This window comes from Rousettus aegyptiacus, unplaced genomic scaffold (genome assembly GCF_014176215.1).
Source record: "Rousettus aegyptiacus isolate mRouAeg1 unplaced genomic scaffold, mRouAeg1.p scaffold_m13_p_6, whole genome shotgun sequence".
NCBI classification, from domain to species: domain Eukaryota; kingdom Metazoa; phylum Chordata; class Mammalia; order Chiroptera; family Pteropodidae; genus Rousettus; species Rousettus aegyptiacus.
Genome location: NW_023416309.1, coordinates 6,349,217 through 6,364,535, shown reverse-complemented (window position 1 = coordinate 6,364,535; position 15,319 = coordinate 6,349,217). Strand labels below are relative to the sequence as shown.

Sequence of the window (15,319 nt, the reverse complement as noted above, 5' to 3'; positions counted from 1 at the left end):
ACTCCTAAGGTCCCATACTTGGAGGGAATGTGGAGCCACTTTAAGAGGATTTACTCTTCTCTCACATATATAGGGATTTACAGTTCATCATGTTAACCTATACCTCTACAGTTAATATAGAGATCTCCATAGGGAAATGGTATAGGAAAACAGCAGCTATAATTTTCTTTGGATATCATTGTTTTTTCCTATAGCCTAGCAGGTTTTTATAGAGAGACTTCTAGAAGTCTAAAGACTTTTACAGTTTTCAAAAGCATTCTCGTCAGGCAGCCTTGCACACCAGGAACTAAACTGTGAGCTCTCTAGTTTAGTATGCAATGCTGGAGCATACATGGTTTCCAAGAGCGCTGCATCTCTGGCAACAAGGAGCACATTTTTCTTATGTGAAGGACGGTATGAAAGATAGCTCACGCCCAAGGAAGATCGCTTGCATTACATCCTCCAAAACATCTTTCTAGCAAATTCAAAACCACTAGTTGAAAAATGCAGTTATGAAGAGTAAAAGTACAAGGAACCATGAGTAAAGAAAATGACATAAAAGTAATTTCCTTCAATTTAGGTCTCAGGGAACAGACAGTGGGGCCCAGAGACAGGAAGTCACAGACCGTCTGTAGGTAAGGTTAGTTTTTCATAAAAGAAGTGGAGTATTTTAAAGGCTTGTTTTTTACTTGAATACTGGCTCCTGGATAAAAAGGGAAAAGAAAGGAACCAGCATTTTCATAAGCATTTTAGTTGTGCTTTCTTATTGAAACGTATATAGTATTTCCCGCATTTTATTGACAAATAAATGAGAGAGGATAAAAATAGCTGTAGCTGATGTTTAAACCCAGGTGTACACATCAGCCAATCACACTGCTCCTTGAGTGAGGTGGGTGATGGTGCAGCTAAGGAAAGCAATGGTCTCTTTCAAAGTCTCAGTCCAGGCTGCCTGCCAAAGAATCTTTTTTAATGGTCCAATGTCAGTTTCTGAAATTTCACCATAATATTACCCTCTCTAGTTTCCACCTTTATAACAATATAATCATATGAAAAAGAGGAGCAAGCGCTATGCATAATAGAAAAGGAAAAAGGACCAAAATTGGGAGCTGGAAATCATGAAAACACTCTTTACCAATTTCCATTTAAGCAAAAATTGGTTTTGCCCTTGAAAATGACTTTATAATCTGGATTTTTTAAAATGTGATATAAAAATGTTAATATTCCATAGAATAATAAGTTACTACATATTAGATAGAATCAAATTGCCAGTGATCACTCATTTATTGCCCTCCCCAAATGACAGTTTTATGTGGTTCATCCTAATATTTAATGATTACTCAGAGTTAGGAACTGAGACACTTTATATCTTAGCTCATTTAATCCTCATAACTTCTCGGCAATGAAGCTAATGGTAGCCCCAACTTACAAGTAAGGTGTTCTCTGCTTTCTGGAATTCTAGATTCTAAATCCAGGCCAAAGTGATAGAAAACAGGGTTGATTTGGAGAAATTACATTTGCCTCGCAACATATGAAAAGTATGAAACAGAAGACCCAGAGAATGATTTCATCAAAAGAGTGCAGGCAGGTTCCCCAGTGATTGCTTCATCACTAAATTAAAAGATCGTATCTTATTTGGCCTATCAGAAGCATTCAATAGCCTATACTTTCAGAAAAACCCTTTATGTTTTCATTCACGATACTTTCATTTTTTTGTTATTTTTGTTGTTTGGTTTTTACTTTTTTCCTTGCCTCATTGGCTGCTCTCTTTTCATCTCCTTGACAGGTTCCTTCCCTACTCTTTTATGAAATTTTGGAGTCCTTCACAGCTCTGTCTTAGACATTCTTCTCTTGTTACTTTATATTTTCTCTTAGGGCTATCTTACCAATATACTTGGTTTCGGTATATGCATATCCCTTAAATATTTACATACAGAACACTGCCACCTCCTCTTAGCCTAGATTTATATGTTTAAATGTCTACCTGACATCTTTATTTGGTTATCTTACAGGACTTTAAATCTCAGAGTCCAAAACTGGGTTTGTCATCTCTCCTTCCAAGTTCAGAACTTCTTCAACATATTTTTAGTTAAGATCATTATCATCTAGCCCCTTAAATATTTTCAGCCTAACTGCTTTTCACTTCTATTTATTTCATTCTCCACCATGGTCATTACTACTGTCAAATAAATATCCCGCACGTCTTACCTGAGCTAATACAATAGACTCCTAACAGGATTCTATATTTACATTATTCCTTCTAGCCTTTTCCCCACATTGAAGAAAAAGAAATGTAAATATTATCACATTATACTCTTCTCCTTTCAAATCCTCCAGTACCTTCTTGCTGTTGTTATGTCATGTTCAATGCACACCAAGTCCTCATTGTGCAACGGAAAAGTGTTTGTGCAAAGGCCCTAAGGTAGGAGATAGCTTCCAGATTCCTGAACATGCCATTTTATCTTCTACTGCAGGAACTTCCATAAGTTTTTTTCTCTTTCTGGGCTGTTCTCTTCATCCCCATTACTCTTGCCTAGTTGTCTCTTAATCTTATACTGCAGATCTCTGATCTGAATAGATCTCTATGAATAGGTTAATTTATATTATATGTTTGTGTAACTTTATATACCTGTTTATTATAACATTTATTACAGTCGACATTTCATACCATTGCCTTTATTCTGATAGAGAATTGAAATATACAAAGGTAAAGTAATATATTTGTGGTTAGTCATATTAAAAGTGGCTAAAATTAAAGTCAAATTCAAAATTTCCAGACTCTCAACCCCTTGCTTCTTGCACCTTACTATGCTAGTTCTTGAATCAGAGGCATGGATAGTACCATCATTGTAACTACATCTGGTTCTATAAAGTCTTTTATAAAGACTCACAGTCTTTAGAGTTTTAATTTTACTCTTGATTTAAATTCGGAATTGATTTTGTGCACTCCCCTGGCTATATTTGACTAGCGTCAAATAAGAACAAAACACCACATAGATTTCATGAGGAAATCAGTCAGTTTAATGGACATGATCTTATCCATCATTTTATTGGTACAGGCCAGGTGAGGTAAATTATCATATACGAGTCATGCTTATTACATTACAGTCATCAACTCACAGCAATTAAGTGAAGTGAAATTCTTTATAGTTGGTACAAGTACTTATTTGTTTCCAAGTTCAATTGGAAAATTTAATGAGCTCACAAATATGAAAAGGATGGCATTCTTTAAGAGAACAATATGCCCAAACAAGGTCTCAATGACACATTTTTTTTTATTCTTCTAATTTGAATCTTTCCACATGTAAAATGTAAGGCTGGTTTGCCAGAACCACATGACTTTTTTTTTTTTTTTTGTGATCTGACTTGCACTCAGCATAATTATTCTGAGATACTTGTGTGTTGTTGCTTATATCAATGTTCATTCCTTTTTATTACTGAGTGATATTCCATTGTATGGATATAACACAATTTGTTTATCCATTCTCTTGTTAATGGGCATTTGGATTGTTCCCAGTCTTTTTAGTATTATAAATAAAACTGCTATGAAAATGTATGCACATAACAAATATATGCTTTCTTTAGTCTTGGATAAATACCCAGGAATAGAATGGCTGTATCATAAAGTAGAGGTATGTTTAACTTTCATGAAACTATTTTTTAAGTGGTTTTACCATTATATACTTCTACCAGAAGTGCATGAGAGTTCAAATTGTTTCACACCCTTGGTATGATTATCCTTCAATTTAGCCTAATTTTAGTCATTCTAGTAGGCATATCATATACCTCATTATAGCTCATAATGACTTATGTTGTTGAGCATCTTTTTCTGTACTTATTTACCATCTATATATCTTTGGGGAAAATGTTTATTCAAATCTTTTGCTCATTTTTAAATTGATTTTTTTGTCTTATTATTCAGTAGTAAGAAATTCAAGTATATATTTTAGATACAAGTCTATGTTATTGAATATATATTTGCAGATCTTTTTCCCATAAAGTGCTTTGCCTTTTCATTTTTCATAATGGTGTATTTTGAAAAGCAAACATTGTTAATTTTGATGAAGTTTATCTTATTGATTTAAAAAATTTTATCCTTCATATCTTTTGTACTGTAGTTAAGTACTGTAGTTAATTCTTTGCCAAACACATGATTACTAAGATTTTGTATTATATTTTCTTCTAAAAGTTTGAAAGTATGAAATTTTACATTAAGGTATATTATCTTTTGTGAGTTTATATTTGAGTAAGGTAAGAAGTTAGAATCGAGTTTCATTTTTGAGGATATGGCTATACTGTTGTACAATGTCATTTTTTTGAAATATTCTTTCCCCATTGAATTACCTTGGAATCTTTTCAAAAATCAATTCGCCACATATGTTTGCATATTTTTCTGGACTCTTTTGTCTGTTTTATTGATTTATCTGTCTATAAATAAGCCAATACAGTATTGCTATATAAGTCTTGGAATAAAGTAATTTGAGTCCTTCAACTTTACTCTCTTGGCTACAAAAAAGTTGTTTTAACTACTCTATGTCTTTTGTATTTCCATATAACATTTAGGATGAACTTGTCAGTTTCAACAATAATAATAAAACGTTTCATAAGATTTTTAATAAAATTGAACTCTACTAACTTACATTTATATCTTAGTAATATTGTCTTTTAATCCATAAGCATAATATACCCCTTTATTTAGGTCTTCTTTAAATTCTCTCAGTAAAGTTTGGTAGTTTTTAGTGTACAGGCCTTATGTATCTTTTGTCAGATTTGTCTCTATGTACTTTGTATATTTTGATGTTATTATAAATGATACTTTTATTTTGATTTCTGATTATTTGTTACTATTAAATAGACATGCATTTAATTTTGGTATCTATTCTGCTACCTTATATCTTACAAACTTGCTAAACTTACTCATTATTTATACTAGCTCTTTGGAAATTCCATCCGCTTTTCTCTGTCAATGATCATGTCATTTGAAAACAAATATGGTTTTTCTTCTACTTCTCAAATTGAGTGGCTTTAATTTTTATTTTTGCCTTATTCTATTGACTAAACCTCAATATAATGTTGAGTAGAAGTGGTAATAGTGAATATTGTTGCTTTATTACTGATGTTAGGGGAGAATGATTCAGTCTTTTAGGTATAGATATTTCATATATATTCCTTATCAAAGTGAAAAAGTCCCTTCTATTCCTTGATTTTAAGAGTTTTAATCAAGAATGAAAGTTAGATGTTAGTAATTTTCAGTTAGTTGGTAGTTAGTAATTTTTCCTTCTAATCAGATAATTAAATTATTTTTATTGACTGTTAAAATTGTAGATCACAATTTAAAAATTAATTTAAAAATATTAAACCAACCTTGCATGTAGAAACTCCACTTGGTCATGATATATTACTTTTAACATCTTACTAGATTTTATTCCCTAAAAAACTTTTTAAGAACTTTTGCATCTATGTCAATAAGGGATATATGTCTGTAATTTATTATCTTTTTATTTTTTGTCTTTTTTGACATAAAAGTAATGCTGGCATCATAGAGTGAATTGGAGCTTCCCTTCCTTTTTATTTTGTTATTGTAAAGACCCTGAATGATAGAACACATCATGGTATCCAAAGATATTAACCTTTGATAAAAATATAGCACTTTCTTTAACTGAATCATTCTATAACTTTAGTGTGAATGAGAAACAATGAAAAAATATTTCTTCATAGTTAAAAGGACAATATTACCTAAAGCATTATACAAATTTAATGCAATCCCTATCAAAATTCCATTGGCATTTTTTAAAGAAATAGAACAAAAAATCATCAGATTCGCATGAAAGCAAAAAAGCTATCCTGAGGAAAAAGAACAAGGATAGAGGCATCACTCTGCTTGACTTAAAATTATATTAGAAAGTGACAGTAATCAAAATGGCATGGTATTGGTAGCAAAACTGACACAAGGACCAGAGGAACAGAATTGAGAATCCAGAAGTAAACCTATATTTATGTGGGCAAATAATTTTTGACAAAAAAAAGCCAAAAACATACAGTAAAGAGAGGAAAATCTCTTCAATAAATGGTGTTGGGGAAACTAGAAAGCCACCTGCAAAAGAATGAAACTAGACTGTTGTCTTTCACCACATACCAAAATTAACTCAAAATGGATCAAGGACCTGAATATAAAGCCTGAAACAATAAAATGCATAGAAGAAAACATAGGAATGAAACTCAAGGACCTTGGCCTTAAAGAGGATTTTATGAATATGACCTCAAAGGCAAGGGAAGTAAAAGTAAAAATAAGTGAATGGGACTACATCAAACTAAAAAGCTTCTGCTCAGCAAAAGAAGCCATCAACAAGTAAAGAGACAACCATCCAAATGGGAAAATATATTTGTAAGCAATGCCTCTGATAAGGGCCTAATATCTGAAGTATACAAAGAATATTTAATAACAACAACAAAAAAAAACAATCCAATCAAAAAATAAACAGAGGATCTGAACAGACACTTCTCCCCAGAGGACATACAAATGGCCAAAAAACGTATGAAAAGATGCTCAACATTACTAGCTATTAGAGAAATGCAAATTAAAACCATAATGAGATACCATCTCACACCAATTAAAATGGCTATAATCTAAAGGAGAAGTAATAAATGCTGGAGAAGATAAAGAGAAAAAGGAAGCTTTATACAGTGCTAGTGGAACTACAAATTGGTACAGCCACAATGGAAAACGGCATGGAGGTTCCCCAAAAAAACTAAGAATTGATCTACCATATGATCCAGCAATCCCTCTACTGGGTATTTACCCCAAAGACTTAAAAAAATTATAACTATGAAGATATTTTCACACTGATGTTTATAGCAGCACTATTCACAATGGAAGTAACTGAAGTGTCCTAAGATAGATGATTGGCTAAAGAAGCTGTGCCACATATATACAATGGAATATTATTCAGCCATAAGAAGAGATGAAATATGGTCATTTACAACAACATGGATGGACCTCGAGATAATCATGCTAAGCAAAATAAGCCAGGCAGAAAAAGTTGAAAACCACGTGATGATATCACTTATATGTGGGATATAAACCTAAAAGCAACAAATGAACAAGACTCATGGACATGGACTATAGACTAGTGGTTACCAGAGAGTAAAAGGTGGGGGAGGAGCGAGGAGGTAGATGGGGTAAAGGGAGTCAAATATAGGGGAGTTAGGGGGAAGGTTAAGTGGGTAAAGGGGATCAAATGTGATAGCTGAAGGAAACTGGACTTTGGGTGGTAAACACACAATAGAATATACAGATGTTAAATTATAATGTACACCTGAAAATTATATAATTGTGTTAACCAATGTTACCCCAATAAACTTAATTTAAACGTTTATTTTAAACGTTTTGATTTAGAAGGTCCAAAATGGATAACGCAGTTTGTAGTAACAAAGAAAACAAATCTCCCTCAAGTTAGTCTTATACAGTTGATCTGTGTTCTGAGGATTCTTAGTTAATTTAATTGTTCTCAAATATATTTCATAGACCAGCAACCTCGGAGTCATCTGGGAACTTTTAAAAAAGTGCAAATATTCTACCCTCATTTCAAACCTACTAAATCAGTAGCTATGGGAGAGAAAGTGTCAGTCTGCTCTTCAATAGCTCTCAAGGTGACTCCAATGCACATTAAAGTTTGAGAACTACTGTACTATGTTAAGAAGAGAAAAAAAAGAGAATAGATACAGATGCAGTTAATTTTATATATTTTTGTTGTAAATAGAGAAGATTTCTTCTATACTGACTTCCTTTTCTTTATAATATATATGAAAGATCTGAGAATGAGAAAGAAGGTAAGATGCTTGAATAGTGTCGTCAAGGTATGGACAATCATTAGTAAAATGGGGAAGCAAGCTGATGAGGTTGTTATACAATGCAATAGTTAACAATGACAGGCAATGTGATTGTCAACTTTTATTAATGTTCATCTTCCCAATTGTGCAATCTTGTCTCCATTTCTGAACTGTCCAAGGTAGAAGTGAGGTAAAAGCAGTTTCTTGGATACGGTATTTTGCCAAATGTTTAAAAGGGTATTTGCAAGAAAGTGCATGACTGTAATCATGGACCATAGTTTCTATGTTGTATAAAGAGAAATAAGGCAAATAAGGATAATTAACAGAAAGAAATTTCTGTGATTTATGGCTAAAAGGGTCTTGATGGATGGAAGAACTGTTTTAGTAGACATATTTCAGAAAATGAGCTTGGAATGTAAATGATAATGGCTAAAAAGTGAAATGCTTTATTTATGAATTCTTGTTTTTATGCAATAAGAAATTATGAGACCTTGATAACAGAGGTTAAAATTATTGTGCCAGATCATTGATACTGAAGAATTCACAGAATGGATGAATAAATATTTATATGTATACTGAAGTTCTCTTTCATTAGTGATGTCAATCATAGTAGTGGGTGGATGAATTGTAAACTGACAGTCAAGGACGAAATCATAAACTACAGTGGCATCAGTATCATAAAATAAATTGGAAGTCATCACTGGCACAGGAAAGTTCTGATGGACACATATTCGTTTCTCTGGCAGATTATCTTGAACCCCGCCATAATTTCAAAATGTATGTCCCAAGTATGTCCTAAAGTCATGGAATGTCTTTTGATAATAAGATTTATAATTGTGATATCTGTGTATTTCTTATTTAGCCATGCAAATACAAAAAAAAAAGCAACTAGCTATCCTACATATCATTTCAAGAAATTGAATCATAATAAATTCCTCATATTTTCTTATTCATGACAGAAACAACAAAAAAAGTTTGCTTCGAAAGACTCTTTTCAGTTCATAAGTACAAAGATGGAGATTGTCTCTGCTGTGCCCTACTAACATCCTTTCTAATTTTGTTTTTCAAATTCACAGAGAGTGAAGAAGTTTATCAAAGGCAGGTGCTGTCAATTTCATGTATCATCTTTGGAATTATCATCGTGGGCATGTTCTGTGCAGCATTCTACTTCAAAAGCAAGTAAGACCATTTTTTCTCAAGTGTTAAAAGGTTACCTCTCAGAGGAAGCACTTTGTCTTTCTTTAAGCTCTGTCTTTGCTCAAGGCAGAGGGATCTTGTGCAAATGGGTCCATTAAACATCTACAAATGACTTGGAATCTTTTGTAGACTGTGGTGAATGCGTACAGTATGTGTATGCATGTGCGTGTGGTTTATCTTTAATGCATAGTTATCATTCTTCTCTGTGATCATGAACCCACTATGTTCTTTGCACATTTCTATTACCACCCAGAATTAAAGACCCAGTGTCTTCCTGTGACTAAGAGGTTAACTATTCTGAACAGAGAGATCACTGCTGTAGACCTAAATATTATCAACGAGTTATCAAACAGTTTTCTAACCTTTTCTTTAAAATATGTATATGCTTCTCCTTTCATAGTGTTTTTACCTGATATTCGTAAAGGTTTTAGCCAAATAAGATATATGAATGCTATAAAATCTATTTTGGTTCACCGGTTAACATGCGCATCACCAGCAGGTTCCCTTGCTGAGAAACCAGACCTTCTGCAGATAAAGTGCTTATTTGTGACGGTAGCTCCCACTGTCCTCCTACTAATAAAGTAGAATAAAAAAATATACATATATATGTATACAAGTATATATGTGTTTATACATACATATTTATTTTAAATGAATACTAATAAAGATATTTTATTTATGAAAATGGCATAATCTGCACCTAAAATAGGAAATGCAGATGAAAATATTAAATTTCTTAGTGTCTTGTAAGGCATGTAGATCTGAAGAAGTTGGCACAGCTTCTGTTCCTACAGCTTGTCTGAAATCCAAGACAATGCATAATTGCTTTTCATTGGACATATATTTTTCCATCCATCTATGCTCCTAAAAATGGATCAATTTCCAGATATAGTCTATGATATCTATCTGCATATTGTGATTGTTGCCCTTTAAAAAGAGCAGTGATTATAGTTAAAAAAATAATGAAAACTCAGGAATGAATCTAGTGTTAGTTACTATTATTTTTTAATGAACTATTTCAGAATACGTTTATATTTTCAGAATTAGTGTGAAAATAGTACAGATAGATCCTGTATTATCCCAGACCTAGTTTTCCATGTTATCGTCATATATTAGTATGCTGCCTTTATTACTGATACAATATTATAACTAAAGCTCATACTTCCAAATGTCTTCAGTTTTTACCTAATGTGCTTTTTCTGGTTCCAGGGCCACATCTGATGCCATATTACATTTAATTATCATATCTCCTAGGCAACTCTTGGCTTCGATAGTTGTTAGTGTTCATTTTTAAGCACTTAATCTTCATCAAAGGCACTGGGCTTTTCATGTGTTATCTCCCAATCTTACAAGAATTAGAATTGTGCATTATTGTTGCATGTTTTCAAATAATATAAGAATTTAATTTTAAAATATTAATTCGTCAAAGCACACAGTAGAAAATTGCAGATAGGGTTTTTGAATTTCCACAGTTCTAGCTTAATCACATGCTAGAACTGTCCTAGCATATTTGGACACATTGACTCACACTGTCCTCCCATTAGATAATGAAGCTGCTTAGAGTGAATCAGGAATGTTGTGTTCTGGTGCTCCTGTTTCTCTAGGGGCAGTATGTGGCATAGTAGTCAGGGTTTTACATGTGTCAGCCATGTGTTCGAATCTTTAGGCTGCCACTTGCTTGTTACATATTATTAGGCAAATTACTTCTAGCCTCTTAACCTCAGTTTCCTTTTTGATAAATGTGGCCGAAAACTGTCTAAAATGCGTTGAAAATTAATGGGATAATACTATAAAGAGAACACTGTAGTGTTTAAAAGAGTAAATATTCAATGAAGTCTTGCTATAGTCAGTACCCACAGTTTTCCACACTGCAATGTAGAAGCTGGGTAACTATAAAGTGAAGAATGTGCACTGGAGCACAAGATGGGTAATCACATCTGACAGGGCATTAGAAGGGTCTCTTTGCAAGTGCTGTGTACAAGAAAGAAATTGGGTATTTAACAATAAGCAAATTACTATGATGAAGTAGTTAATCACTTATTTTTGGAGTATAATATGTAGTTGTACCTTATCTACATGAACAACTGATTATGACAATTGCTAAGATAGAGAACTCCTGGTAACCAAGCCTGCCACTTGCAGGGCTGTCAATCTCTCCCACTCTGGGCAGCAGCTGGGTTCTGAGACGAACATCTCCTCCTGGGGCTCAGAGAGCTATCAGGGAATTTATGGAAACACTGTTTAACATCAGAGTCATTATGGGCAGCTCAGAGGACTTGGCCAATGGAGGAACCCTAATCAGAATGTTGTCTTTCTGCTTGCCCAGGTGGGACACATTTTTATTAAAAATAAATAGGAAAATGTGGAAATAATAAAGTATCAATAAAAATTGAAGCCATTCCAAATGGAGTTATAGTTCTCATTAGAGTATATTTCCTTCTAGTACAATTTCTAGGCATGGTCTTCTTTTATTTTTCTTGGCCTGAGAGGAATACCACACCCCACCCCAAGCATCTAATTTATATTGCTGAAAGCAATGTTAATTTTTATGACACCCTAGCAAAAGATTTTTTGTGCTCATTCATGAAAGTCTAATTTTCTTCCCAAAACTATGGGCAGACTCTACCTTCACATATACTTTAAGGTTGTTCATATGTGTATAATTTCTTTACTTTATCTTGGAAGTCTCAAGTCTTTTAGGATTCTAGGATCTCTCATTTATAGGTCATTTATATTTTAGTTCCCATAATTCTCAGATCCCACCACTCTGGTTCTGTCTTCATTCTCTTATCACCCTTGGCATGGCATGACCTCACCAGATAGAATATTACAGCAAATTATTAGTTGATGAAAGTTTGAAGGCAAGGTAATATGATACAGTAGAAATGAGGAACACCTTCTTAAATTTAGAGGATTTTTCTGACTGAGTTAATTAAATCCCAACAACTCTAAAGGAGAAAATGAAAGAAATTCCCATTGCTCCTAACAAATCCATATATTCCCATAACTAGTTAATAGAACTATTAATTAAGCCTTTCAACTCTAGCTGATATGGCTCACCTGGCAACTATAAATTCTTGTAGCTTTTCTCTTTAATTTCAACTCTCATAGGTAAGACATGTGAGGCTGGCTGTTCTAGAAGTCCTTAGTAGACTTTGGAAATGCAGGACATGATTCATTTCTTTGAAAAGAATTGGAATAGGACAGGAGATACAGTAGGAACAGAATCTAGGACGAGTAATTATCGCAACTGGGAAAACACAGGAGGAGAAAGGAGAACAGGTGCTACCAGTAAAAAGCTGACATGATAACAACCTGCCCTTGGTACACCCTCTGAAGTAAAAGATTTTAAGTCACAAAGAAAACCTCTTCAGGACAGGCAATGGATGCCTTGCTACATGCTATGCTGTGAAAGTCTTAGTCCCCCAGTTGCTAAAACACAGTTATGATAAGGGTTACCTTTCTCTAGTACATGTTCTGACCTGAGATAGCCCACATCCAATGACAGGTCAACATGAGGCCCTAAAGGCCTAGACTTTGTCCCAACTTGGAGTGTAAGGCCATGCCAGTTTCAGAGCTCCATGTGGGACTTGCTGAGATCTTCACTGAGATACATGGTTGTTACCATGTATCACATTCCAGCTTCTCCCTCTGCCCAGTCCTGCTTCTTTCTCTTTGCTTCCCCAGGTTGGATCAAAAGAATTCTCCCTAATAAAAATCCTTCATGTTATCTCCATCTTAGTGTCTGCTTCCCCAGGAACCTGACCTGCAGCATTACGAATAAAGTTTATTAATGAACTTCCGATATCTGATATTCCACAATTTACATCTCATTTCCTTCTGATGAATTGAGCCAGAGAAACTTAAAACTCTATAAACTATACAATTTTAGTATCAACATTGTTAAGCTAGCAGGGTTCAGTGTGCAATGACCGTATCTTGTCATTCCTAGAGCAACTGCTCTCATAAGAGAGCTAATGGTATTGTGATCAGATACTGCTCACTTTCTCTGTTATGCTTTGCTGGGGAAAGGAGGAAAGAGAAGAATCTGCATGCCTGGGAAAGGGCAAGAATAATAGAGAAGGAGGCAGCCTCTGAAAGGAAAGCCCGTTTGTTTTTTTTTTTTTCTGGAATATTAGTGAGTCAGGACTTGAGTGAGAAAGAAGTAAAGGAAAACAAATTTTAAGAGGTTTTGGGAAATGCAGTTAGACATTTTATGAGGAAAACTGCTTTAGAAGTTTACATTTCCCAGACATTGAATTATGGAATTACTGAAAAGATAGTGTTTCTACTATTTAATTCTTTGGAGAATAATTGAGTCCTTATTCCGTGCCAAGCCCCCTCTCACTGCTTCATGATGATTTACTCAGCTAGAACCTACTGATCTCCATCTGCTTCGTCAGTGAATTCCTGGTAGGATTTTGTAGCTATAATGTGGTTCTTAAAATGCTGACACAATAGATTTATTTTTAACAAAAAGCTACAGATTAGCTGTTTGGAAGTAGATAGATTATTACAACTGGATTAAAGCAACTAAGATTCCTGGAGATTAAAAAACAACAACAACAAATAATAGAAGGGATAAAAGAAATATTTGAACAGTGTTCTAATTCCTCTGTAGCATCTGCTGTAAAACTAAGCTTGCTAAATGATGAAGTAAGCAAAAGATTAACACCTTACATGTGCTCTCACATTTAGTATCTTTGTAAGGTAGCTATTACAAACTTCATTTACCGATGAGGAAGCTGAAGCTCGGAGAAGTTTAGGAAATCACTCATTTTGATTTAGGAAATCAAAACAAAACTGGAGAGAGGCAGAGATGCAAGTCAAATCCTAGTTCCTCAGATACTGAGCCAATCAATGCTCTGTGGAGCGCTGCCTGGCTGGAGGAGCTCCCTGCAAAGCCAATGTATATACTCTACCAAAAGCTCTATCCTTGCCAGAGGCCTCAGGGGAAGAGGCAAATTTCAGGGGAGATGATTCTGCAAAGCTTTTTTGTTTGCTTGTTTTTGTTTGTTTTATCGGTACTGAGTCCTCCGTTGATAGGTAATTGCTGTAAAGCTCTTGGGAGAGTGCAGCTAATAAGGCAGTAATTTGTTCCATCTTTCTGATTGACTGACTCAAACAATAGTCACTTCACACATGCAGACAAGAGGACTTTATTTAGAGTCTAAGAACTGAGAGTAGTCTTAGCTTTCCCGTTGAGAAGATGTGGGACCGTGGACAAGTAATTTGATGGTTCTGAGTGATAGTTAAAGGTACAGAATAGGCAGTCAGACCATCTGGGTTCAAATCCAACTCTACAACTCACTAGCTATGTGACTCTGGGTAAAATATTTAATTTTCTGTGCATCTGTTTTTGTTATTTACAAAGGAATAAAAATATATATATTCAGGGCTGAAGGTAACAATAAATGAGTGTTTCTAAACCGTAAAAGAGAAAACACACATATTATAGTACATATGCCAGCCATGCAAACAAGCTACACATATTCGAATTGTACTAATATAAATATGTAACTTTGCAAGTATGTTATATCTGGCTGCTAGGTCCAAGCTTCACATTTTTCCACTGGTAACTTTTTCAGAACATTTCTAATTCTTTGCAGCTGAGCACTTCGGGTTAGAGACCTCTTCCATCCATGGGGGTGAAGACAATGCATTATGTTTCTGTCTGCCTTCAGAGCACCAGTGGATGTGAATCCCTAGGTGATGATGAATAATATCAACTTCTCTGCAAATTGGAAGTATTTCTTGGTGGAGTTGAAAATAAGGGAAGGATTCTCTTTGTTAAATGAGTTTATCTGGCTTTAGTAAATGACAAATATAAATAATGGAAATGAATGAACCTCAAAAAATATGCACAGGATTAATTTATGTAACTATACATTTATTTATTTAAACCTACAGGAAACAAGCTAAACAATTTCAAGAGCAGCTGAAAGAGCCACAGAATGGTAAAAACTATAGTCTCAAAGCAACCAGCACAATGGCAAAGTCAGATAACTTCATGAAGAATCATGTCCAGCTGCAAAATGTAAGTTACATGTCTCTGCATCTCTTCTCACAACCCACCTCAGTGCTCCCAGTCCAGAGAGGATGGGGAGTCTATAATAAGGCTCGTATATATTTTTTCAGCACTTTGTATATTTAGATTTTTCCTTAAATCACCTTGCAGTTCCATGTGTGCACATGCACACATATGCATACTGGATGAAAGGGAGAAATTAAATGTCAGCTCTTGACTATAATTGGTAATATAAATTAGTCTCTGGAAGCAAGAAGAGTTCCAGCTGTTTGTTCTAAAATCACTTCT

The 15,319-nt window shown here is 34.3% G+C and overlaps 1 non-coding gene across 1 annotated transcript in view; it reads left to right on the top strand.

Moving 5' to 3' along the window:
• Positions 1-15,319, top strand: part of LOC107498386 — a 973,375-nt gene that overhangs the window by 927,391 nt on the left and 30,665 nt on the right. The window contains exons 5-6 of the transcript XR_004951414.1: positions 8,883-8,985; positions 14,914-15,040. This is a non-coding gene — a transcript (uncharacterized LOC107498386). The remainder of the gene's footprint in view (positions 1-8,882; positions 8,986-14,913; positions 15,041-15,319) is intronic.